The sequence below is a fragment of the Hyla sarda genome, chromosome 6, assembly GCF_029499605.1.
Source record: "Hyla sarda isolate aHylSar1 chromosome 6, aHylSar1.hap1, whole genome shotgun sequence".
Classification (NCBI taxonomy): domain Eukaryota; kingdom Metazoa; phylum Chordata; class Amphibia; order Anura; family Hylidae; genus Hyla; species Hyla sarda.
Genome location: NC_079194.1, coordinates 295,934,391 through 295,953,875, shown reverse-complemented (window position 1 = coordinate 295,953,875; position 19,485 = coordinate 295,934,391). Strand labels below are relative to the sequence as shown.

The window sequence follows — 19,485 nt, the reverse complement described above, 5'->3', positions numbered from 1 at the left end:
GACCCGCCTCCTGCAGTGGAGGGCAGTGCTTAGCCAGAGAAGAGGAGGACAACAAGTCCCAGCTGGAAAAGGGGACAACAAGTCCCAGGCTGCCCACCACCTAATAGCCAAAGGAATGGAGGATTCTGGGAAAGGGGTGGACTTTTCCTGGTTTGCAGCTTTTTGGGGGGTGTCATGCAGTGACCCCCCCCCCCCCCCCCTTTCCAGAAGTTGGGAGCTCTCCGCGGCTTAGCACAGGACGGCAACCATGGCGGTAGGATGGGGAAGGCAGTGTTGGGTATGCTCATGTTTCTCTTCATATCGTAAAAATCTTTCGCCTTTTACTAAAGATTTCCGTGGAGAGGAATGAAACTGAGTTTCGTAGCAATTTTTGCACGCTCCGGCTTTTGCCGGAGCTTTCCTTCTTTGGTCAGAAAAATAAAACATGCCTTCTCCTGCAGCTTCTCCGCAGCCTCATTTGCCTATCAAGCAAGCGCTTGGACCCGCCTCCTGCAGTGGAGGGCAGTGCTTAGCCAGAGAAGAGGAGGACAACAAGTCCCAGCTGGAAAAGGGGACAACAAGTCCCAGGCTGCCCACCACCTAATAGCCAAAGGAATGGAGGATTCTGGGAAAGGGGTGGACTTTTCCTGGTTTGCAGCTTTTTGGGGGGAATTGGGGGGTGTCATGCAGTGACCCCCCCCCCCCCCTTTCCAGAAGTTGGGAGCTCTCCGCGGCTTAGCACAGGACGGCAACCATGGCGGTAGGATGGGGAAGGCAGTGTTGGGTATGCTCATGTTTCTCTTCATATCGTAAAAATCTTTCGCCTTTTACTAAAGATTTCCGTGGAGAGGAATGAAACTGAGTTTCGTAGCAATTTTTGCACGCTCCGGCTTTTGCCGGAGCTTTCCTTCTTTGGTCAGAAAAATAAAACATGCCTTCTCCTGCAGCTTCTCCGCAGCCTCATTTGCCTATCAAGCAAGCGCTTGGACCCGCCTCCTGCAGTGGAGGGCAGTGCTTAGCCAGAGAAGAGGAGGACAACAAGTCCCAGCTGGAAAAGGGGACAACAAGTCCCAGGCTGCCCACCACCTAATAGCCAAAGGAATGGAGGATTCTGGGAAAGGGGTGGACTTTTCCTGGTTTGCAGCTTTTTGGGGGGAATTGGGGGGTGTCATGCAGTGACCCCCCCCCCCTTTCCAGAAGTTGGGAGCTCTCCGCGGCTTAGCACAGGACGGCAACCATGGCGGTAGGATGGGGAAGGCAGTGTTGGGTATGCTCATGTTTCTCTTCATATCGTAAAAATCTTTCGCCTTTTACTAAAGATTTCCGTGGAGAGGAATGAAACTGAGATTCGTAGCAATTTTTGCACGCTCCGGCTTTTGCCGGAGCTTTCCTTCTTTGGTCAGAAAAATAAAACATGCCTTCTCCTGCAGCTTCTCCGCAGCCTCATTTGCCTATCAAGCAAGCGCTTGGACCCGCCTCCTGCAGTGGAGGGCAGTGCTTAGCCAGAGAAGAGGAGGACAACAAGTCCCAGCTGGAAAAGGGGACAACAAGTCCCAGGCTGCCCACCACCTAATAGCCAAAGGAATGGAGGATTCTGGGAAAGGGGTGGACTTTTCCTGGTTTGCAGCTTTTTGGGGGGTGTCATGCAGTGACCCCCCCCCCCCCCCCCTTTCCAGAAGTTGGGAGCTCTCCGCGGCTTAGCACAGGACGGCAACCATGGCGGTAGGATGGGGAAGGCAGTGTTGGGTATGCTCATGTTTCTCTTCATATCGTAAAAATCTTTCGCCTTTTACTAAAGATTTCCGTGGAGAGGAATGAAACTGAGTTTCGTAGCAATTTTTGCACGCTCCGGCTTTTGCCGGAGCTTTCCTTCTTTGGTCAGAAAAATAAAACATGCCTTCTCCTGCAGCTTCTCCGCAGCCTCATTTGCCTATCAAGCAAGCGCTTGGACCCGCCTCCTGCAGTGGAGGGCAGTGCTTAGCCAGAGAAGAGGAGGACAACAAGTCCCAGCTGGAAAAGGGGACAACAAGTCCCAGGCTGCCCACCACCTAATAGCCAAAGGAATGGAGGATTCTGGGAAAGGGGTGGACTTTTCCTGGTTTGCAGCTTTTTGGGGGGAATTGGGGGGTGTCATGCAGTGACCCCCCCCCCCCCCCCTTTCCAGAAGTTGGGAGCTCTCCGCGGCTTAGCACAGGACGGCAACCATGGCGGTAGGATGGGGAAGGCAGTGTTGGGTATGCTCATGTTTCTCTTCATATCGTAAAAATCTTTCGCCTTTTACTAAAGATTTCCGTGGAGAGGAATGAAACTGAGTTTCGTAGCAATTTTTGCACGCTCCGGCTTTTGCCGGAGCTTTCCTTCTTTGGTCAGAAAAATAAAACATGCCTTCTCCTGCAGCTTCTCCGCAGCCTCATTTGCCTATCAAGCAAGCGCTTGGACCCGCCTCCTGCAGTGGAGGGCAGTGCTTAGCCAGAGAAGAGGAGGACAACAAGTCCCAGCTGGAAAAGGGGACAACAAGTCCCAGGCTGCCCACCACCTAATAGCCAAAGGAATGGAGGATTCTGGGAAAGGGGTGGACTTTTCCTGGTTTGCAGCTTTTTGGGGGGAATTGGGGGGTGTCATGCAGTGACCCCCCCCCCCCCCTTTCCAGAAGTTGGGAGCTCTCCGCGGCTTAGCACAGGACGGCAACCATGGCGGTAGGATGGGGAAGGCAGTGTTGGGTATGCTCATGTTTCTCTTCATATCGTAAAAATCTTTCGCCTTTTACTAAAGATTTCCGTGGAGAGGAATGAAACTGAGTTTCGTAGCAATTTTTGCACGCTCCGGCTTTTGCCGGAGCTTTCCTTCTTTGGTCAGAAAAATAAAACATGCCTTCTCCTGCAGCTTCTCCGCAGCCTCATTTGCCTATCAAGCAAGCGCTTGGACCCGCCTCCTGCAGTGGAGGGCAGTGCTTAGCCAGAGAAGAGGAGGACAACAAGTCCCAGCTGGAAAAGGGGACAACAAGTCCCAGGCTGCCCACCACCTAATAGCCAAAGGAATGGAGGATTCTGGGAAAGGGGTGGACTTTTCCTGGTTTGCAGCTTTTTGGGGGGAATTGGGGGGTGTCATGCAGTGACCCCCCCCCCCCCTTTCCAGAAGTTGGGAGCTCTCCGCGGCTTAGCACAGGACGGCAACCATGGCGGTAGGATGGGGAAGGCAGTGTTGGGTATGCTCATGTTTCTCTTCATATCGTAAAAATCTTTCGCCTTTTACTAAAGATTTCCGTGGAGAGGAATGAAACTGAGTTTCGTAGCAATTTTTGCACGCTCCGGCTTTTGCCGGAGCTTTCCTTCTTTGGTCAGAAAAATAAAACATGCCTTCTCCTGCAGCTTCTCCGCAGCCTCATTTGCCTATCAAGCAAGCGCTTGGACCCGCCTCCTGCAGTGGAGGGCAGTGCTTAGCCAGAGAAGAGGAGGACAACAAGTCCCAGCTGGAAAAGGGGACAACAAGTCCCAGGCTGCCCACCACCTAATAGCCAAAGGAATGGAGGATTCTGGGAAAGGGGTGGACTTTTCCTGGTTTGCAGCTTTTTGGGGGGTGTCATGCAGTGACCCCCCCCCCCCCCCTTTCCAGAAGTTGGGAGCTCTCCGCGGCTTAGCACAGGACGGCAACCATGGCGGTAGGATGGGGAAGGCAGTGTTGGGTATGCTCATGTTTCTCTTCATATCGTAAAAATCTTTCGCCTTTTACTAAAGATTTCCGTGGAGAGGAATGAAACTGAGTTTCGTAGCAATTTTTGCACGCTCCGGCTTTTGCCGGAGCTTTCCTTCTTTGGTCAGAAAAATAAAACATGCCTTCTCCTGCAGCTTCTCCGCAGCCTCATTTGCCTATCAAGCAAGCGCTTGGACCCGCCTCCTGCAGTGGAGGGCAGTGCTTAGCCAGAGAAGAGGAGGACAACAAGTCCCAGCTGGAAAAGGGGACAACAAGTCCCAGGCTGCCCACCACCTAATAGCCAAAGGAATGGAGGATTCTGGGAAAGGGGTGGACTTTTCCTGGTTTGCAGCTTTTTGGGGGGAATTGGGGGGTGTCATGCAGTGACCCCCCCCCCCTTTCCAGAAGTTGGGAGCTCTCCGCGGCTTAGCACAGGACGGCAACCATGGCGGTAGGATGGGGAACGCAGTGTTGGGTATGCTCATGTTTCTCTTCATATCGTAAAAATCTTTCGCCTTTTACTAAAGATTTCCGTGGAGAGGAATGAAACTGAGTTTCGTAGCAATTTTTGCACGCTCCGGCTTTTGCCGGAGCTTTCCTTCTTTGGTCAGAAAAATAAAACATGCCTTCTCCTGCAGCTTCTCCGCAGCCTCATTTGCCTATCAAGCAAGCGCTTGGACCCGCCTCCTGCAGTGGAGGGCAGTGCTTAGCCAGAGAAGAGGAGGACAACAAGTCCCAGCTGGAAAAGGGGACAACAAGTCCCAGGCTGCCCACCACCTAATAGCCAAAGGAATGGAGGATTCTGGGAAAGGGGTGGACTTTTCCTGGTTTGCAGCTTTTTGGGGGGTGTCATGCAGTGACCCCCCCCCCCCCCCTTTCCAGAAGTTGGGAGCTCTCCGCGGCTTAGCACAGGACGGCAACCATGGCGGTAGGATGGGGAAGGCAGTGTTGGGTATGCTCATGTTTCTCTTCATATCGTAAAAATCTTTCGCCTTTTACTAAAGATTTCCGTGGAGAGGAATGAAACTGAGTTTCGTAGCAATTTTTGCACGCTCCGGCTTTTGCCGGAGCTTTCCTTCTTTGGTCAGAAAAATAAAACATGCCTTCTCCTGCAGCTTCTCCGCAGCCTCATTTGCCTATCAAGCAAGCGCTTGGACCCGCCTCCTGCAGTGGAGGGCAGTGCTTAGCCAGAGAAGAGGAGGACAACAAGTCCCAGCTGGAAAAGGGGACAACAAGTCCCAGGCTGCCCACCACCTAATAGCCAAAGGAATGGAGGATTCTGGGAAAGGGGTGGACTTTTCCTGGTTTGCAGCTTTTTGGGGGGAATTGGGGGGTGTCATGCAGTGACCCCCCCCCCCCCCCTTTCCAGAAGTTGGGAGCTCTCCGCGGCTTAGCACAGGACGGCAACCATGGCGGTAGGATGGGGAAGGCAGTGTTGGGTATGCTCATGTTTCTCTTCATATCGTAAAAATCTTTCGCCTTTTACTAAAGATTTCCGTGGAGAGGAATGAAACTGAGTTTCGTAGCAATTTTTGCACGCTCCGGCTTTTGCCGGAGCTTTCCTTCTTTGGTCAGAAAAATAAAACATGCCTTCTCCTGCAGCTTCTCCGCAGCCTCATTTGCCTATCAAGCAAGCGCTTGGACCCGCCTCCTGCAGTGGAGGGCAGTGCTTAGCCAGAGAAGAGGAGGACAACAAGTCCCAGCTGGAAAAGGGGACAACAAGTCCCAGGCTGCCCACCACCTAATAGCCAAAGGAATGGAGGATTCTGGGAAAGGGGTGGACTTTTCCTGGTTTGCAGCTTTTTGGGGGGAATTGGGGGGTGTCATGCAGTGACCCCCCCCCCCCCCTTTCCAGAAGTTGGGAGCTCTCCGCGGCTTAGCACAGGACGGCAACCATGGCGGTAGGATGGGGAAGGCAGTGTTGGGTATGCTCATGTTTCTCTTCATATCGTAAAAATCTTTCGCCTTTTACTAAAGATTTCCGTGGAGAGGAATGAAACTGAGTTTCGTAGCAATTTTTGCACGCTCCGGCTTTTGCCGGAGCTTTCCTTCTTTGGTCAGAAAAATAAAACATGCCTTCTCCTGCAGCTTCTCCGCACCTGCAGCTTCTCCGCAGCCTCATTTGCCTATCAAGCAAGCGCTTGGACCCGCCTCCTGCAGGTGGAGGGCAGTGCTTAGCCAGAGAAGAGGAGGACAACAAGTCCCAGCTGGAAAAGGGGACAACAAGTCCCAGGCTGCCCACCACCTAATAGCCAAAGGAATGGAGGATTCTGGGAAAGGGGTGGACTTTTCCTGGTTTGCAGCTTTTTGGGGGGAATTGGGGGGTGTCATGCAGTGACCCCCCCCCTTTCAGAAGTTGGGAGCTCTCCCGCGGCTTAGCACAGGACGGCAACCATGGCGGTAGGATGGGGAAGGCAGTGTTGGTATGCTCATGTTTCTCTTCATATCGTAAAAATCTTTCGCCTTTTACTAAAGATTTCCGTGGAGAGAATGAAACTGAGTTTCGTAGCAATTTTTGCACGCCTCCGGCTTTGGCCGGGAGCTTTCCTTCTTTGGTCAGAAAAATAAAACATGCCTTCTCCTGCAGCTTCTCCGCAGCCTCATTTGCCTATCAAGCAAGCGCTTGGACCCGCCTCCTGCAGTGGAGGGCAGTGCTTAGCCAGAGAAGAGGAGGACAACAAGTCCCCAGCTGGAAAAGGGGACAACAAGTCCCAGGCTGCCCACCACCTAATAGCCAAAGGAATGGAGGATTCTGGGAAGGGGTGGACTTTTCCTGGTTTGCAGCTTTTTGGGGGGAATTGGGGGGTGTCATGCAGTGACCCCCCCCCCTTTCCAGAAGTTGGTGAGCTCTCCGCGGCTTAGCACAGGACGGCAACCATGGCGGTAGGATGGGGAAGGCAGTGTTGGGTATGCTCATGTTTCTCTTCATATCGTAAAAATCTTTCGCCTTTTACTAAAGATTTCCGTGGAGAGGAATGAAACTGAGTTTCGTAGCAATTTTTGCACGCTCCGGCTTTTGCCGGAGCTTTCCTTCTTTGGTCAGAAAAATAAAACATGCCTTCTCCTGCAGCTTCTCCGCAGCCTCATTTGCCTATCAAGCAAGCGCTTGGACCCGCCTCCTGCAGTGGAGGGCAGTGCTTAGCCAGAGAAGCAGGAGGGACAACAAGTCCCAGGCTGCCCACCACCTAATAGCCAAAGGAATGGAGGATTCTGGGAAAGGGGTGGACTTTTCCTGGTTTGCCAGCTTTTTGGGGGGAATTGGGGGGTGTCATGCAGTGACCCCCCCCCCTTTCCAGAAGTTGGGGAGCTCTCCGCGGCTTAGCACAGGACGGCAACCATGGCGGTAGGATGGGGAAGGCAGTGTTGGGTATGCTCATGTTTCTCTTCATATCGTAAAAATCTTTCGCCTTTTACTAAAGATTTCCGTGGAGAGGAATGAAACTGAGTTTCGTAGCAATTTTTGCACGCTCCAGGCGTTTGCCGGAGCTTTCCTTCTTTGGTCAGAAAAATAAAACATGCCTTCTCCTGCAGCTTCTCCGCAGCCTCATTTGCCTATCAAGCAAGCGCTTGGACCCGCCTCCTGCAGTGGAGGGCAGTGCTTAGCCAGAGAAGAGGAGGACAACAAGTCCCAGCTGGAAAAGGGGACAACAAGTCCCAGGCTGCCCACCACCTAATAGCCAAAGGAATGGAGGATTCTGGGAAAGGGGTGGACTTTTCCTGGTTTGCAGCTTTTTGGGGGGAATTGGGGGGTGTCATGCAGTGACCCCCCCCCCCCCCTTTCCAGAAGTTGGGAGCTCTCCGCGGCTTAGCACAGGACGGCAACCATGGCGGTAGGATGGGGAAGGCAGTGTTGGGTATGCTCATGTTTCTCTTCATATCGTAAAAATCTTTCGCCTTTTACTAAAGATTTCCGTGGAGAGGAATGAAACTGAGTTTCGTAGCAATTTTTGCACGCTCCGGCTTTTGCCGGAGCTTTCCTTCTTTGGTCAGAAAAATAAAACATGCCTTCTCCTGCAGCTTCTCCGCAGCCTCATTTGCCTATCAAGCAAGCGCTTGGACCCGCCTCCTGCAGTGGAGGGCAGTGCTTAGCCAGAGAAGAGGAGGACAACAAGTCCCAGCTGGAAAAGGGGACAACAAGTCCCAGGCTGCCCACCACCTAATAGCCAAAGGAATGGAGGATTCTGGGAAAGGGGTGGACTTTTCCTGGTTTGCAGCTTTTTGGGGGGAATTGGGGGGTGTCATGCAGTGACCCCCCCCCCCCCTTTCCAGAAGTTGGGAGCTCTCCGCGGCTTAGCACAGGACGGCAACCATGGCGGTAGGATGGGGAACGGCAGTGTTGGGTATGCTCATGTTTCTCTTCATATCGTAAAAATCTTTCGCCTTTTACTAAAGATTTCCGTGGAGAGGAATGAAACTGAGTTTCGTAGCAATTTTTGCACGCTCCGGCTTTTGCCGGAGCTTTCCTTCTTGGTCAGAAAAATAAAACATGCCTTCTCCTGCAGCTTCTCCGCAGCCTCATTTGCCTATCAAGCAAGCGCTTGGACCCGCCTCCTGCAGTGGAGGGCAGTGCTTAGCCAGAGAAGAGGAGGACAACAAGTCCCAGCTGGAAAAGGGGACAACAAGTCCCAGGCTGCCCACCACCTAATAGCCAAAGGAATGGAGGATTCTGGGAAAGGGGTGGACTTTTCCTGGTTTGCAGCTTTTTGGGGGATTGGGGGGTGTCATGCAGTGACCCCCCCCCCCCCCCCTTTCCAGAAGTTGGGAGCTCTCCGCGGCTTAGCACAGGACGGCAACCATGGCGGTAGGATGGGGAAGGCAGTGTTGGGTATGCTCATGTTTCTCTTCATATCGTAAAAATCTTTCGCCTTTTACTAAAGATTTCCGTGGAGAGGAATGAAACTGAGTTTCGTAGCAATTTTTTGCACGCTCCAGCTTTTGCCGGAGCTTTCCTTCTTTGGTCAGAAAAATAAAACATGCCTTCTCCTGCAGCTTCTCCGCAGCCTCATTTGCCTATCAAGCAAGCGCTTGGACCCGCCTCCTGCAGTGGAGGGCAGTGCTTAGCCAGAGAAGAGGAGGACAACAAGTCCCAGCTGGAAAAGGGGACAACAAGTCCCAGGCTGCCCACCACCTAATAGCCAAAGGAATGGAGGATTCTGGGAAAGGGGTGGACTTTTCCTGGTTTGCAGCTTTTTGGGGGGAATTGGGGGGTGTCATGCAGTGACCCCCCCCCCCCCCTTTCCAGAAGTTGGGAGCTCTCCGCGGCTTAGCACAGGACGACAACCATGGCGGTAGGATGGGGAAGGCAGTGTTGGGTATGCTCATGTTTCTCTTCATATCGTAAAAATCTTTCGCCTTTTACTAAAGATTTCCGTGGAGAGGAATGAAACTGAGTTTCGTAGCAATTTTTGCACGCTCCGGCTTTTGCCTGGAGCTTTCCTTCTTTGGTCAGAAAAATAAAACATGCCTTCTCCTGCAGCTTCTCCGCAGCCTCATTTGCCTATCAAGCAAGCGCTTGGACCCGCCTCCTGCAGTGGGAGGGCAGTGCTTAGCCAGAGAAGAGGAGGACAACAAGTCCCAGCTGGAAAAGGGGACAACAAGTCCCAGGCTGCCCACCACCTAATAGCCAAAGGAATGGAGGATTCTGGGAAAGGGGTGGACTTTTCCTGGTTTGCAGCTTTTTGGGGGGAATTGGGGGGTGTCATGCAGTGACCCCCCCCCCCCCCCTTTCCAGAAGTTGGGAGCTCTCCGCGGCTTAGCACAGGACGGCAACCATGGCGGTAGGATGGGGAAGGCAGTGTTGGGTATGCTCATGTTTCTCTTCATATCGTAAAAAATCTTTCGCCTTTTACTAAAGATTTCCGTGGAGAGGAATGAAAACTGAGTTTCGTAGCAATTTTTGCACGCTCCGGCTTTTGCCGGAGCTTTCCTTCTTTGGTCAGAAAAATAAAACATGCCTTCTCCTGCAGCTTCTCCGCAGCCTCATTTGCCTATCAAGCAAGCGCTTGGACCCGCCTCCTGCAGTGGAGGGCAGTGCTTAGCCAGAGAAGAGGAGGACAACAAGTCCCAGCTGGAAAAGGGGACAACAAGTCCCAGGCCTGCCCACCACCCTAATAGCCAAAGGAATGGAGGATTCTGGGAAAGGGGTGGACTTTCCTGGTTTGCAGCTTTTTGGGGGGAATTGGGGGGGTGTCATGCAGTGACCCCCCCCCCCCCCTTTCCAGAAGTTGGGAGCTCTCCGCGGCTTAGCACAGGACGGCAACCATGGCGGTAGGATGGGGAAGGCAGTGTTGGGTATGCTCATGTTTCTCTTCATATCGTAAAAATCTTTCGCCTTTTACTAAAGATTTCCGTGGAGAGGAATGAAACTGAGTTTCGTAGCAATTTTTGCACGCTCCAGGCTTTTGCCGGAGCTTTCCTTCTTTGGTCAGAAAAATAAAACATGCCTTCTCCTGCAGCTTCTCCGCAGCCTCATTTGCCTATCAAGCAAGCGCTTGGACCCGCCTCCTGCAGTGGAGGGCAGTGCTTAGCCAGAGAAGAGGAGGACAACAAGTCCCAGCTGGAAAAGGGGACAACAAGTCCCAGGCTGCCCACCACCTAATAGCCAAAGGAATGGAGGATTCTGGGAAAGGGGGTGGACTTTTCCTGGTTTGCAGCTTTTTGGGGGGAATTGGGGGGTGTCATGCAGTGACCCCCCCCCCCCCCCCTTTCCAGAAGTTGGGAGCTCTCCGCGGCTTAGCACAGGACGGCAACCATGGCGGTAGGATGGGGAAGGCAGTGTTGGGTATGCTCATGTTTCTCTTCATATCGTAAAAATCTTTCGCCTTTTACTAAAGATTTCCGTGGAGAGGAATGAAACTGAGTTTCGTAGCAATTTTTGCACGCTCCGGCTTTTGCCGGAGCTTTCCTTCTTTGGTCAGAAAAATAAAACATGCCTTCTCCTGCAGCTTCTCCGCAGCCTCATTTGCCTATCAAGCAAGCGCTTGGACCCGCCTCCTGCAGTGGAGGGCAGTGCTTAGCCAGAGAAGAGGAGGACAACAAGTCCCAGCTGGAAAAGGGGACAACAAGTCCCAGGCTGCCCACCACCTAATAGCCAAAGGAATGGAGGATTCTGGGAAAGGGGTGGACTTTTCCTGGTTTGCAGCTTTTTTGGGGGGAATTGGGGGTGTCATGCAGTGACCCCCCCCCCCCTTTCCAGAAGTTGGGAGCTCTCCGCGGCTTAGCACAGGACGGCAACCATGGCGGTTAGGATGGGGAAGGCAGTGTTGGGTATGCTCATGTTTCTCTTCATATCGTAAAAATCTTTCGCCTTTTACTAAAGATTTCCGTGGAGAGGAATGAAACTGAGTTTCGTAGCAATTTTTGCACGCTCCGGCTTTTGCCGGAGCTTTCCTTCTTTGGTCAGAAAAATAAAACATGCCTTCTCCTGCAGCTTCTCCGCAGCCTCATTTGCCTATCAAGCAAGCGCTTGGACCCGCCTCCTGCAGTGGAGGGCAGTGCTTAGCCAGAGAAGAGGAGGACAACAAGTCCCAGCTGGAAAAGGGGACAACAAGTCCCAGGCTGCCCACCACCTAATAGCCAAAGGAATGGAGGATTCTGGGAAAGGGGTGGACTTTTCCTGGTTTGCAGCTTTTTGGGGGGAATTGGGGGGTGTCATGCAGTGACCCCCCCCCCCCCCCTTTCCAGAAGTTGGGAGCTCTCCGCGGCTTAGCACAGGACGGCAACCATGGCAGGTAGGATGGGGAAGGCAGTGTTGGGTATGCTCATGTTTCTCTTCATATCGTAAAAATCTTTCGCCTTTTACTAAAGATTTCCGTGGAGAGGAATGAAACTGAGTTTCGTAGCAATTTTTGCACGCTCCGGCTTTTGCCGGAGCTTTCCTTCTTTGGTCAGAAAAATAAAACATGCCTTCTCCTGCAGCTTCTCCGCAGCCTCATTTGCCTATCAAGCAAGCGCTTGGACCCGCCTCCTGCAGTGGAGGGCAGTGCTTAGCCAGAGAAGAGGAGGACAACAAGTCCCAGCTGGAAAAGGGGACAACAAGTCCCAGGCTGCCCACCACCTAATAGCCAAAGGAATGGAGGATTCTGGGAAAGGGGTGGACTTTTCCTGTGTTTGCAGCTTTTTGGGGGGAATTGGGGGGTGTCATGCAGTGACCCCCCCCCCCCCCCCTTTCCAGAAGTTGGGAGCTCTCCGCGGCTTAGCACAGGACGGCAACCATGGCGGTAGGATGGGGAAGGCAGTGTTGGGTATGCTCATGTTTCTCTTCATATCGTAAAAATCTTTCGCCTTTTACTAAAGATTTCCGTGGAGAGGAATGAAACTGAGTTTCGTAGCAATTTTTGCACGCTCCGGCTTTTGCCGGAGCTTTCCTTCTTTGGTCAGAAAAATAAAACATGCCTTCTCCTGCAGCTTCTCCGCAGCCTCATTTGCCTATCAAGCAAGCGCTTGGACCCGCCTCCTGCAGTGGAGGGCAGTGCTTAGCCAGAGAAGAGGAGGACAACAAGTCCCAGCTGGAAAAGGGGACAACAAGTCCCAGGCTGCCCACCACCTAATAGCCAAAGGAATGGAGGATTCTGGGAAAGGGGGGGTGGACTTTTCCTGGTTTGCAGCTTTTTGGGGGGAATTGGGGGGTGTCATGCAGTGACCCCCCCCTTTCCAGAAGTTGGGAGCTCTCCGCGGCTTAGCACAGGACGGCAACCATGGCGGTAGGATGGGGAAGGCAGTGTTGGGTATGCTCATGTTTCTCTTCATATCGTAAAAATCTTTCGCCTTTTACTAAAGATTTCCGTGGAGAGGAATGAAACTGAGTTTCGTAGCAATTTTTGCACGCTCCGGCTTTTGCCGGAGCTTTCCTTCTTTGGTCAGAAAAATAAAACATGCCTTCTCCTGCAGCTTCTCCGCAGCCTCATTTGCCTATCAAGCAAGCGCTTGGACCCGCCTCCTGCAGTGGAGGGCAGTGCTTAGCCAGAGAAGAGGAGGACAACAAGTCCCAGCTGGAAAAGGGGACAACAAGTCCCAGGCTGCCCACCACCTAATAGCCAAAGGAATGGAGGATTCTGGGAAAGGGGTGGACTTTTCCTGGTTTGCAGCTTTTTGGGGGGAATTGGGGGGTGTCATGCAGTGACCCCCCCCCCCCCTTTCCAGAAGTTGGGAGCTCTCCGCGGCTTAGCACAGGACGGCAACCATGGCGGTAGGATGGGGAAGGCAGTGTTGGGTATGCTCATGTTTCTCTTCATATCGTAAAAATCTTTCGCCTTTTACTAAAGATTTCCGTGGAGAGGAATGAAACTGAGTTTCGTAGCAATTTTTGCACGCTCCGGCTTTTGCCGGAGCTTTCCTTCTTTGGTCAGAAAAATAAAACATGCCTTCTCCTGCAGCTTCTCCGCAGCCTCATTTGCCTATCAAGCAAGCGTTTGGACCCGCCTCCTGCAGTGGAGGGCAGTGCTTAGCCAGAGAAGAGGAGGACAACAAGTCCCAGCTGGAAAAGGGGACAACAAGTCCCAGGCTGCCCACCACCTAATAGCCAAAGGAATGGAGGATTCTGGGAAAGGGGTGGACTTTTCCTGGTTTGCAGCTTTTTGGGGGGAATTGGGGGGTGTCATGCAGTGACCCCCCCCCCTTTCCAGAAGTTGGGAGCTCTCCGCGGCTTAGCACAGGACGGCAACCATGGCGGTAGGATGGGGAAGGCAGTGTTGGGTATGCTCATGTTTCTCTTCATATCGTAAAAATCTTTCGCCTTTTACTAAAGATTTCCGTGGAGAGGAATGAAACTGAGTTTCGTAGCAATTTTTGCACGCTCCGGCTTTTGCCGGAGCTTTCCTTCTTTGGTCAGAAAAATAAAACATGCCTTCTCCTGCAGCTTCTCCGCAGCCTCATTTGCCTATCAAGCAAGCGCTTGGACCCGCCTCCTGCAGTGGAGGGCAGTGCTTAGCCAGAGAAGAGGAGGACAACAAGTCCCAGCTGGAAAAGGGGACAACAAGTCCCAGGCTGCCCACCACCTAATAGCCAAAGGAATGGAGGATTCTGGGAAAGGGGTGGACTTTTCCTGGTTTGCAGCTTTTTGGGGGGAATTGGGGGGTGTCATGCAGTGACCCCCCCCCCTTTCCAGAAGTTGGGAGCTCTCCGCGGCTTAGCACAGGACGGCAACCATGGCGGTAGGATGGGGAAGGCAGTGTTGGGTATGCTCATGTTTCTCTTCATATCGTAAAAATCTTTCGCCTTTTACTAAAGATTTCCGTGGAGAGGAATGAAACTGAGTTTCGTAGCAATTTTTGCACGCTCCGGCTTTTGCCGGAGCTTTCCTTCTTTGGTCAGAAAAATAAAACATGCCTTCTCCTGCAGCTTCTCCGCAGCCTCATTTGCCTATCAAGCAAGCGCTTGGACCCGCCTCCTGCAGTGGAGGGCAGTGCTTAGCCAGAGAAGAGGAGGACAACAAGTCCCAGCTGGAAAAGGGGACAACAAGTCCCAGGCTGCCCACCACCTAATAGCCAAAGGAATGGAGGATTCTGGGAAAGGGGTGGACTTTTCCTGGTTTGCAGCTTTTTGGGGGGAATTGGGGGGTGTCATGCAGTGACCCCCCCCCTTTCCAGAAGTTGGGAGCTCTCCGCGGCTTAGCACAGGACGGCAACCATGGCGGTAGGATGGGGAAGGCAGTGTTGGGTATGCTCATGTTTCTCTTCATATCGTAAAAATCTTTCGCCTTTTACTAAAGATTTCCGTGGAGAGGAATGAAACTGAGTTTCGTAGCAATTTTTGCACGCTCCGGCTTTTGCCGGAGCTTTCCTTCTTTGGTCAGAAAAATAAAACATGCCTTCTCCTGCAGCTTCTCCGCAGCCTCATTTGCCTATCAAGCAAGCGCTTGGACCCGCCTCCTGCAGTGGAGGGCAGTGCTTAGCCAGAGAAGAGGAGGACAACAAGTCCCAGCTGGAAAAGGGGACAACAAGTCCCAGGCTGCCCACCACCTAATAGCCAAAGGAATGGAGGATTCTGGGAAAGGGGTGGACTTTTCCTGGTTTGCAGCTTTTTGGGGGGAATTGGGGGGTGTCATGCAGTGACCCCCCCCCCCTTTCCAGAAGTTGGGAGCTCTCCGCGGCTTAGCACAGGACGGCAACCATGGCGGTAGGATGGGGAAGGCAGTGTTGGGTATGCTCATGTTTCTCTTCATATCGTAAAAATCTTTCGCCTTTTACTAAAGATTTCCGTGGAGAGGAATGAAACTGAGTTTCGTAGCAATTTTTGCACGCTCCGGCTTTTGCCGGAGCTTTCCTTCTTTGGTCAGAAAAATAAAACATGCCTTCTCCTGCAGCTTCTCCGCAGCCTCATTTGCCTATCAAGCAAGCGCTTGGACCCGCCTCCTGCAGTGGAGGGCAGTGCTTAGCCAGAGAAGAGGAGGACAACAAGTCCCAGCTGGAAAAGGGGACAACAAGTCCCAGGCTGCCCACCACCTAATAGCCAAAGGAATGGAGGATTCTGGGAAAGGGGTGGACTTTTCCTGGTTTGCAGCTTTTTGGGGGGAATTGGGGGGTGTCATGCAGTGACCCCCCCCCTTTCCAGAAGTTGGGAGCTCTCCGCGGCTTAGCACAGGACGGCAACCATGGCGGTAGGATGGGGAAGGCAGTGTTGGGTATGCTCATGTTTCTCTTCATATCGTAAAAATCTTTCGCCTTTTACTAAAGATTTCCGTGGAGAGGAATGAAACTGAGTTTCGTAGCAATTTTTGCACGCTCCAGCGTTTGCCGGAGCTTTCCTTCTTTGGTCAGAAAAATAAAACATGCCTTCTCCTGCAGCTTCTCCGCAGCCTCATTTGCCTATCAAGCAAGCGCTTGGACCCGCCTCCTGCAGTGGAGGGCAGTGCTTAGCCAGAGAAGAGGAGGACAACAAGTCCCAGCTGGAAAAGGGGACAACAAGTCCCAGGCTGCCCACCACCTAATAGCCAAAGGAATGGAGGATTCTGGGAAAGGGGTGGACTTTTCCTGGTTTGCAGCTTTTTGGGGGGAATTGGGGGGTGTCATGCAGTGACCCCCCCCCTTTCCAGAAGTTGGGAGCTCTCCGCGGCTTAGCACAGGACGGCAACCATGGCGGTAGGATGGGGAAGGCAGTGTTGGGTATGCTCATGTTTCTCTTCATATCGTAAAAATCTTTCGCCTTTTACTAAAGATTTCCGTGGAGAGGAATGAAACTGAGTTTCGTAGCAATTTTTGCACGCTCCGGCTTTTGCCGGAGCTTTCCTTCTTTGGTCAGAAAAATAAAACATGCCTTCTCCTGCAGCTTCTCCGCAGCCTCATTTGCCTATCAAGCAAGCGCTTGGACCCGCCTCCTGCAGTGGAGGGCAGTGCTTAGCCAGAGAAGAGGAGGACAACAAGTCCCAGCTGGAAAAGGGGACAACAAGTCCCAGGCTGCCCACCACCTAATAGCCAAAGGAATGGAGGATTCTGGGAAAGGGGTGGACTTTTCCTGGTTTGCAGCTTTTTGGGGGGAATTGGGGGGTGTCATGCAGTGACCCCCCCCCTTTCCAGAAGTTGGGAGCTCTCCGCGGCTTAGCACAGGACGGCAACCATGGCGGTAGGATGGGGAAGGCAGTGTTGGGTATGCTCATGTTTCTCTTCATATCGTAAAAATCTTTCGCCTTTTACTAAAGATTTCCGTGGAGAGGAATGAAACTGAGTTTCGTAGCAATTTTTGCACGCTCCAGCGTTTGCCGGAGCTTTCCTTCTTTGGTCAGAAAAATAAAACATGCCTTCTCCTGCAGCTTCTCCGCAGCCTCATTTGCCTATCAAGCAAGCGCTTGGACCCGCCTCCTGCAGTGGAGGGCAGTGCTTAGCCAGAGAAGAGGAGGACAACAAGTCCCAGCTGGAAAAGGGGACAACAAGTCCCAGGCTGCCCACCACCTAATAGCCAAAGGAATGGAGGATTCTGGGAAAGGGGTGGACTTTTCCTGGTTTGCAGCTTTTTGGGGGGAATTGGGGGGTGTCATGCAGTGACCCCCCCCCTTTCCAGAAGTTGGGAGCTCTCCGCGGCTTAGCACAGGACGGCAACCATGGCGGTAGGATGGGGAAGGCAGTGTTGGGTATGCTCATGTTTCTCTTCATATCGTAAAAATCTTTCACCTTTTACTAAAGATTTCCGTGGAGAGGAATGAAACTGAGTTTCGTAGCAATTTTTGCACGCTCCAGCGTTTGCCGGAGCTTTCCTTCTTTGGTCAGAAAAATAAAACATGCCTTATCCTGCAGCTTCTCCGCAGCCTCATTTGCCTATCAAGCAAGCGCTTGGACCCGCCTCCTGCAGTGGAGGGCAGTGCTTAGCCAGAGAAGAGGAGGACAACAAGTCCCAGCTGGAAAAGGGGACAACAAGTCCCAGGCTGCCCACCACCTAATAGCCAAAGGAATGGAGGATTCTGGGAAAGGGGTGGACTTTTCCTGGTTTGCAGCTTTTTGGGGGGAATTGGGGGGTGTCATGCAGTGACCCCCCCCCCCCCTTTCCAGAAGTTGGGAGCTCTCCGCGGCTTAGCACAGGACGGCAACCATGGCGGTAGGATGGGGAAGGCAGTGTTGGGTATGCTCATGTTTCTCTTCATATCGTAAAAATCTTTCGCCTTTTACTAAAGATTTCCGTGGAGAGGAATGAAACTGAGTTTCGTAGCAATTTTTGCACGCTCCAGCGTTTGCCGGAGCTTTCCTTCTTTGGTCAGAAAAATAAAACATGCCTTCTCCTGCAGCTTCTCCGCAGCCTCATTTGCCTATCAAGCAAGCGCTTGGACCCGCCTCCTGCAGTGGAGGGCAGTGCTTAGCCAGAGAAGAGGAGGACAACAAGTCCCAGCTGGAAAAGGGGACAACAAGTCCCAGGCTGCCCACCACCTAATAGCCAAAGGAATGGAGGATTCTGGGAAAGGGGTGGACTTTTCCTGGTTTGCAGCTTTTTGGGGGGAATTGGGGGGTGTCATGCAGTGACCCCCCCCCCCCCCCTTTCCAGAAGTTGGGAGCTCTCCGCGGCTTAGCACAGGACGGCAACCATGGCGGTAGGATGGGGAAGGCAGTGTTGGGTATGCTCATGTTTCTCTTCATATCGTAAAAATCTTTCGCCTTTTACTAAAGATTTCCGTGGAGAGGAATGAAACTGAGTTTCGTAGCAATTTTTGCACGCTCCGGCTTTTGCCGGAGCTTTCCTTCTTTGGTCAGAAAAATAAAACATGCCTTCTCCTGCAGCTTCTCCGCAGCCTCATTTGCCTATCAAGCAAGCGCTTGGACCCGCCTCCTGCAGTGGAGGGCAGTGCTTAGCCAGAGAAGAGGAGGACAACAAGTCCCAGCTGGAAAAGGGGACAACAAGTCCCAGGCTGCCCACCACCTAATAGCCAAAGGAATGGAGGATTCTGGGAAAGGGGTGGACTTTTCCTGGTTTGCAGCTTTTTGGGGGGAATTGGGGGGTGTCATGCAGTGACCCCCCCCCCCCCCTTTCCAGAAGTTGGGAGCTCTCCGCGGCTTAGCACAGGACGGCAACCATGGCGGTAGGATGGGGAAGGCAGTGTTGGGTATGCTCATGTTTCTCTTCATATCGTAAAAATCTTTCGCCTTTTACTAAAGATTTCCGTGGAGAGGAATGAAACTGAGTTTCGTAGCAATTTTTGCACGCTCCGGCTTTTGCCGGAGCTTTCCTTCTTTGGTCAGAAAAATAAAACATGCCTTCTCCTGCAGCTTCTCCGCAGCCTCATTTGCCTATCAAGCAAGCGCTTGGACCCGCCTCCTGCAGTGGAGGGCAGTGCTTAGCCAGAGAAGAGGAGGACAACAAGTCCCAGCTGGAAAAGGGGACAACAAGTCCCAGGCTGCCCACCACCTAATAGCCAAAGGAATGGAGCATTCTGGGAAAGGGGTGGACTTTTCCTGGTTTGCAGCTTTTTGGGGGGAATTGGGGGGTGTCATGCAGTGACCCCCCCCCCTTTCCAGAAGTTGGGAGCTCTCCGCGGCTTAGCACAGGACGGCAACCATGGCGGTAGGATGGGGAAGGCAGTGTTGGGTATGCTCATGTTTCTCTTCATATCGTAAAAATCTTTCGCCTTTTACTAAAGATTTCCGTGGAGAGGAATGAAACTGAGTTTCGTAGCAATTTTTGCACGCTCCGGCTTTTGCCGGAGCTTTCCTTCTTTGGTCAGAAAAATAAAACATGCCTTCTCCTGCAGCTTCTCCGCAGCCTCATTTGCCTATCAAGCAAGCGCTTGGACCCGCCTCCTGCAGTGGAGGGCAGTGCTTAGCCAGAGAAGAGGAGGACAACAAGTCCCAGCTGGAAAAGGGGACAACAAGTCCCAGGCTGCCCACCACCTAATAGCCAAAGGAATGGAGGATTCTGGGAAAGGGGTGGACTTTTCCTGGTTTGCAGCTTTTTGGGGGGAATTGGGGGGTGTCATGCAGTGACCCCCCCCCCTTTCCAGAAGTTGGGAGCTCTCCGCGGCTTAGCACAGGACGGCAACCATGGCGGTAGGATGGGGAAGGCAGTGTTGGGTATGCTCATGTTTCTCTTCATATCGTAAAAATCTTTCGCCTTTTACTAAAGATTTCCGTGGAGAGGAATGAAACTGAGTTTCGTAGCAATTTTTGCACGCTCCGGCTTTTGCCGGAGCTTTCCTTCTTTGGTCAGAAAAATAAAACATGCCTTCTCCTGCAGCTTCTCCGCAGCCTCATTTGCCTATCAAGCAAGCGCTTGGACCCGCCTCCTGCAGTGGAGGGCAGTGCTTAGCCAGAGAAGAGGAGGACAACAAGTCCCAGCTGGAAAAGGGGACAACAAGTCCCAGGCTGCCCACCACCTAATAGCCAAAGGAATGGAGGATTCTGG

The 19,485-nt window shown here is 52.6% G+C and overlaps 40 non-coding genes across 40 annotated transcripts; all 40 read left to right on the top strand.

Annotated features, from left to right (window-relative positions):
* Positions 1 to 279: 279 nt before the first annotated feature.
* LOC130278042 (U5 spliceosomal RNA) lies at positions 280 to 397 on the top strand. The gene has a single exon (XR_008845716.1). It is a non-coding gene; the product is annotated as a U5 spliceosomal RNA (small nuclear RNA).
* Positions 398 to 765: 368 nt separating this feature from the next.
* LOC130278041 (U5 spliceosomal RNA) lies at positions 766 to 883 on the top strand. The gene has a single exon (XR_008845715.1). It is a non-coding gene; the product is annotated as a U5 spliceosomal RNA (small nuclear RNA).
* Positions 884 to 1,248: 365 nt separating this feature from the next.
* LOC130278286 (U5 spliceosomal RNA) lies at positions 1,249 to 1,366 on the top strand. Its single transcript, XR_008845938.1, has one exon. It is a non-coding gene; the product is annotated as a U5 spliceosomal RNA (small nuclear RNA).
* A 361-nt stretch (positions 1,367 to 1,727) lies between these two features.
* Positions 1,728 to 1,845, top strand: LOC130278040 (U5 spliceosomal RNA). The gene has a single exon (XR_008845714.1). It is a non-coding gene; the product is annotated as a U5 spliceosomal RNA (small nuclear RNA).
* Positions 1,846 to 2,215: 370 nt separating this feature from the next.
* LOC130278039 (U5 spliceosomal RNA) lies at positions 2,216 to 2,333 on the top strand. The gene has a single exon (XR_008845713.1). It is a non-coding gene; the product is annotated as a U5 spliceosomal RNA (small nuclear RNA).
* Positions 2,334 to 2,701: 368 nt separating this feature from the next.
* Positions 2,702 to 2,819, top strand: LOC130278038 (U5 spliceosomal RNA). Its single transcript, XR_008845712.1, has one exon. It is a non-coding gene; the product is annotated as a U5 spliceosomal RNA (small nuclear RNA).
* A 367-nt stretch (positions 2,820 to 3,186) lies between these two features.
* LOC130278037 (U5 spliceosomal RNA) lies at positions 3,187 to 3,304 on the top strand. Its single transcript, XR_008845711.1, has one exon. It is a non-coding gene; the product is annotated as a U5 spliceosomal RNA (small nuclear RNA).
* Positions 3,305 to 3,663: 359 nt separating this feature from the next.
* Positions 3,664 to 3,781, top strand: LOC130278036 (U5 spliceosomal RNA). Its single transcript, XR_008845710.1, has one exon. It is a non-coding gene; the product is annotated as a U5 spliceosomal RNA (small nuclear RNA).
* Positions 3,782 to 4,146: 365 nt separating this feature from the next.
* Positions 4,147 to 4,264, top strand: LOC130278035 (U5 spliceosomal RNA). Its single transcript, XR_008845709.1, has one exon. It is a non-coding gene; the product is annotated as a U5 spliceosomal RNA (small nuclear RNA).
* Positions 4,265 to 4,623: 359 nt separating this feature from the next.
* Positions 4,624 to 4,741, top strand: LOC130278034 (U5 spliceosomal RNA). Its single transcript, XR_008845708.1, has one exon. It is a non-coding gene; the product is annotated as a U5 spliceosomal RNA (small nuclear RNA).
* A 369-nt stretch (positions 4,742 to 5,110) lies between these two features.
* LOC130278032 (U5 spliceosomal RNA) lies at positions 5,111 to 5,228 on the top strand. Its single transcript, XR_008845706.1, has one exon. It is a non-coding gene; the product is annotated as a U5 spliceosomal RNA (small nuclear RNA).
* Positions 5,229 to 5,596: 368 nt separating this feature from the next.
* Positions 5,597 to 5,714, top strand: LOC130278031 (U5 spliceosomal RNA). The gene has a single exon (XR_008845705.1). It is a non-coding gene; the product is annotated as a U5 spliceosomal RNA (small nuclear RNA).
* Positions 5,715 to 6,094: 380 nt separating this feature from the next.
* Positions 6,095 to 6,210, top strand: LOC130278337 (U5 spliceosomal RNA). Its single transcript, XR_008845985.1, has one exon. It is a non-coding gene; the product is annotated as a U5 spliceosomal RNA (small nuclear RNA).
* Positions 6,211 to 6,578: 368 nt separating this feature from the next.
* On the top strand, positions 6,579 to 6,696 carry LOC130278030 (U5 spliceosomal RNA). Its single transcript, XR_008845704.1, has one exon. It is a non-coding gene; the product is annotated as a U5 spliceosomal RNA (small nuclear RNA).
* Positions 6,697 to 7,038: 342 nt separating this feature from the next.
* On the top strand, positions 7,039 to 7,157 carry LOC130278329 (U5 spliceosomal RNA). Its single transcript, XR_008845978.1, has one exon. It is a non-coding gene; the product is annotated as a U5 spliceosomal RNA (small nuclear RNA).
* A 368-nt stretch (positions 7,158 to 7,525) lies between these two features.
* Positions 7,526 to 7,643, top strand: LOC130278029 (U5 spliceosomal RNA). Its single transcript, XR_008845703.1, has one exon. It is a non-coding gene; the product is annotated as a U5 spliceosomal RNA (small nuclear RNA).
* Positions 7,644 to 8,011: 368 nt separating this feature from the next.
* LOC130278028 (U5 spliceosomal RNA) lies at positions 8,012 to 8,129 on the top strand. Its single transcript, XR_008845702.1, has one exon. It is a non-coding gene; the product is annotated as a U5 spliceosomal RNA (small nuclear RNA).
* A 367-nt stretch (positions 8,130 to 8,496) lies between these two features.
* Positions 8,497 to 8,613, top strand: LOC130278326 (U5 spliceosomal RNA). Its single transcript, XR_008845975.1, has one exon. It is a non-coding gene; the product is annotated as a U5 spliceosomal RNA (small nuclear RNA).
* A 370-nt stretch (positions 8,614 to 8,983) lies between these two features.
* Positions 8,984 to 9,102, top strand: LOC130278299 (U5 spliceosomal RNA). Its single transcript, XR_008845950.1, has one exon. It is a non-coding gene; the product is annotated as a U5 spliceosomal RNA (small nuclear RNA).
* Positions 9,103 to 9,472: 370 nt separating this feature from the next.
* LOC130278334 (U5 spliceosomal RNA) lies at positions 9,473 to 9,592 on the top strand. Its single transcript, XR_008845981.1, has one exon. It is a non-coding gene; the product is annotated as a U5 spliceosomal RNA (small nuclear RNA).
* A 370-nt stretch (positions 9,593 to 9,962) lies between these two features.
* LOC130278327 (U5 spliceosomal RNA) lies at positions 9,963 to 10,081 on the top strand. Its single transcript, XR_008845976.1, has one exon. It is a non-coding gene; the product is annotated as a U5 spliceosomal RNA (small nuclear RNA).
* Positions 10,082 to 10,452: 371 nt separating this feature from the next.
* Positions 10,453 to 10,570, top strand: LOC130278027 (U5 spliceosomal RNA). Its single transcript, XR_008845701.1, has one exon. It is a non-coding gene; the product is annotated as a U5 spliceosomal RNA (small nuclear RNA).
* Positions 10,571 to 10,937: 367 nt separating this feature from the next.
* Positions 10,938 to 11,055, top strand: LOC130278026 (U5 spliceosomal RNA). Its single transcript, XR_008845700.1, has one exon. It is a non-coding gene; the product is annotated as a U5 spliceosomal RNA (small nuclear RNA).
* A 370-nt stretch (positions 11,056 to 11,425) lies between these two features.
* LOC130278025 (U5 spliceosomal RNA) lies at positions 11,426 to 11,543 on the top strand. The gene has a single exon (XR_008845699.1). It is a non-coding gene; the product is annotated as a U5 spliceosomal RNA (small nuclear RNA).
* Positions 11,544 to 11,914: 371 nt separating this feature from the next.
* LOC130278024 (U5 spliceosomal RNA) lies at positions 11,915 to 12,032 on the top strand. The gene has a single exon (XR_008845698.1). It is a non-coding gene; the product is annotated as a U5 spliceosomal RNA (small nuclear RNA).
* A 365-nt stretch (positions 12,033 to 12,397) lies between these two features.
* On the top strand, positions 12,398 to 12,515 carry LOC130278023 (U5 spliceosomal RNA). The gene has a single exon (XR_008845697.1). It is a non-coding gene; the product is annotated as a U5 spliceosomal RNA (small nuclear RNA).
* A 367-nt stretch (positions 12,516 to 12,882) lies between these two features.
* Positions 12,883 to 13,000, top strand: LOC130278021 (U5 spliceosomal RNA). Its single transcript, XR_008845696.1, has one exon. It is a non-coding gene; the product is annotated as a U5 spliceosomal RNA (small nuclear RNA).
* A 364-nt stretch (positions 13,001 to 13,364) lies between these two features.
* On the top strand, positions 13,365 to 13,482 carry LOC130278020 (U5 spliceosomal RNA). Its single transcript, XR_008845695.1, has one exon. It is a non-coding gene; the product is annotated as a U5 spliceosomal RNA (small nuclear RNA).
* Positions 13,483 to 13,846: 364 nt separating this feature from the next.
* On the top strand, positions 13,847 to 13,964 carry LOC130278019 (U5 spliceosomal RNA). Its single transcript, XR_008845694.1, has one exon. It is a non-coding gene; the product is annotated as a U5 spliceosomal RNA (small nuclear RNA).
* Positions 13,965 to 14,327: 363 nt separating this feature from the next.
* On the top strand, positions 14,328 to 14,445 carry LOC130278018 (U5 spliceosomal RNA). The gene has a single exon (XR_008845693.1). It is a non-coding gene; the product is annotated as a U5 spliceosomal RNA (small nuclear RNA).
* Positions 14,446 to 14,810: 365 nt separating this feature from the next.
* On the top strand, positions 14,811 to 14,928 carry LOC130278017 (U5 spliceosomal RNA). Its single transcript, XR_008845692.1, has one exon. It is a non-coding gene; the product is annotated as a U5 spliceosomal RNA (small nuclear RNA).
* Positions 14,929 to 15,291: 363 nt separating this feature from the next.
* Positions 15,292 to 15,409, top strand: LOC130278315 (U5 spliceosomal RNA). The gene has a single exon (XR_008845965.1). It is a non-coding gene; the product is annotated as a U5 spliceosomal RNA (small nuclear RNA).
* A 363-nt stretch (positions 15,410 to 15,772) lies between these two features.
* On the top strand, positions 15,773 to 15,890 carry LOC130278015 (U5 spliceosomal RNA). Its single transcript, XR_008845691.1, has one exon. It is a non-coding gene; the product is annotated as a U5 spliceosomal RNA (small nuclear RNA).
* Positions 15,891 to 16,253: 363 nt separating this feature from the next.
* On the top strand, positions 16,254 to 16,371 carry LOC130278314 (U5 spliceosomal RNA). The gene has a single exon (XR_008845964.1). It is a non-coding gene; the product is annotated as a U5 spliceosomal RNA (small nuclear RNA).
* Positions 16,372 to 16,734: 363 nt separating this feature from the next.
* Positions 16,735 to 16,852, top strand: LOC130278335 (U5 spliceosomal RNA). The gene has a single exon (XR_008845982.1). It is a non-coding gene; the product is annotated as a U5 spliceosomal RNA (small nuclear RNA).
* Positions 16,853 to 17,219: 367 nt separating this feature from the next.
* LOC130278313 (U5 spliceosomal RNA) lies at positions 17,220 to 17,337 on the top strand. The gene has a single exon (XR_008845963.1). It is a non-coding gene; the product is annotated as a U5 spliceosomal RNA (small nuclear RNA).
* Positions 17,338 to 17,706: 369 nt separating this feature from the next.
* Positions 17,707 to 17,824, top strand: LOC130278014 (U5 spliceosomal RNA). Its single transcript, XR_008845690.1, has one exon. It is a non-coding gene; the product is annotated as a U5 spliceosomal RNA (small nuclear RNA).
* A 368-nt stretch (positions 17,825 to 18,192) lies between these two features.
* LOC130278013 (U5 spliceosomal RNA) lies at positions 18,193 to 18,310 on the top strand. Its single transcript, XR_008845689.1, has one exon. It is a non-coding gene; the product is annotated as a U5 spliceosomal RNA (small nuclear RNA).
* A 364-nt stretch (positions 18,311 to 18,674) lies between these two features.
* Positions 18,675 to 18,792, top strand: LOC130278012 (U5 spliceosomal RNA). Its single transcript, XR_008845688.1, has one exon. It is a non-coding gene; the product is annotated as a U5 spliceosomal RNA (small nuclear RNA).
* Positions 18,793 to 19,156: 364 nt separating this feature from the next.
* LOC130278011 (U5 spliceosomal RNA) lies at positions 19,157 to 19,274 on the top strand. Its single transcript, XR_008845687.1, has one exon. It is a non-coding gene; the product is annotated as a U5 spliceosomal RNA (small nuclear RNA).
* Positions 19,275 to 19,485: the final 211 nt, after the last annotated feature.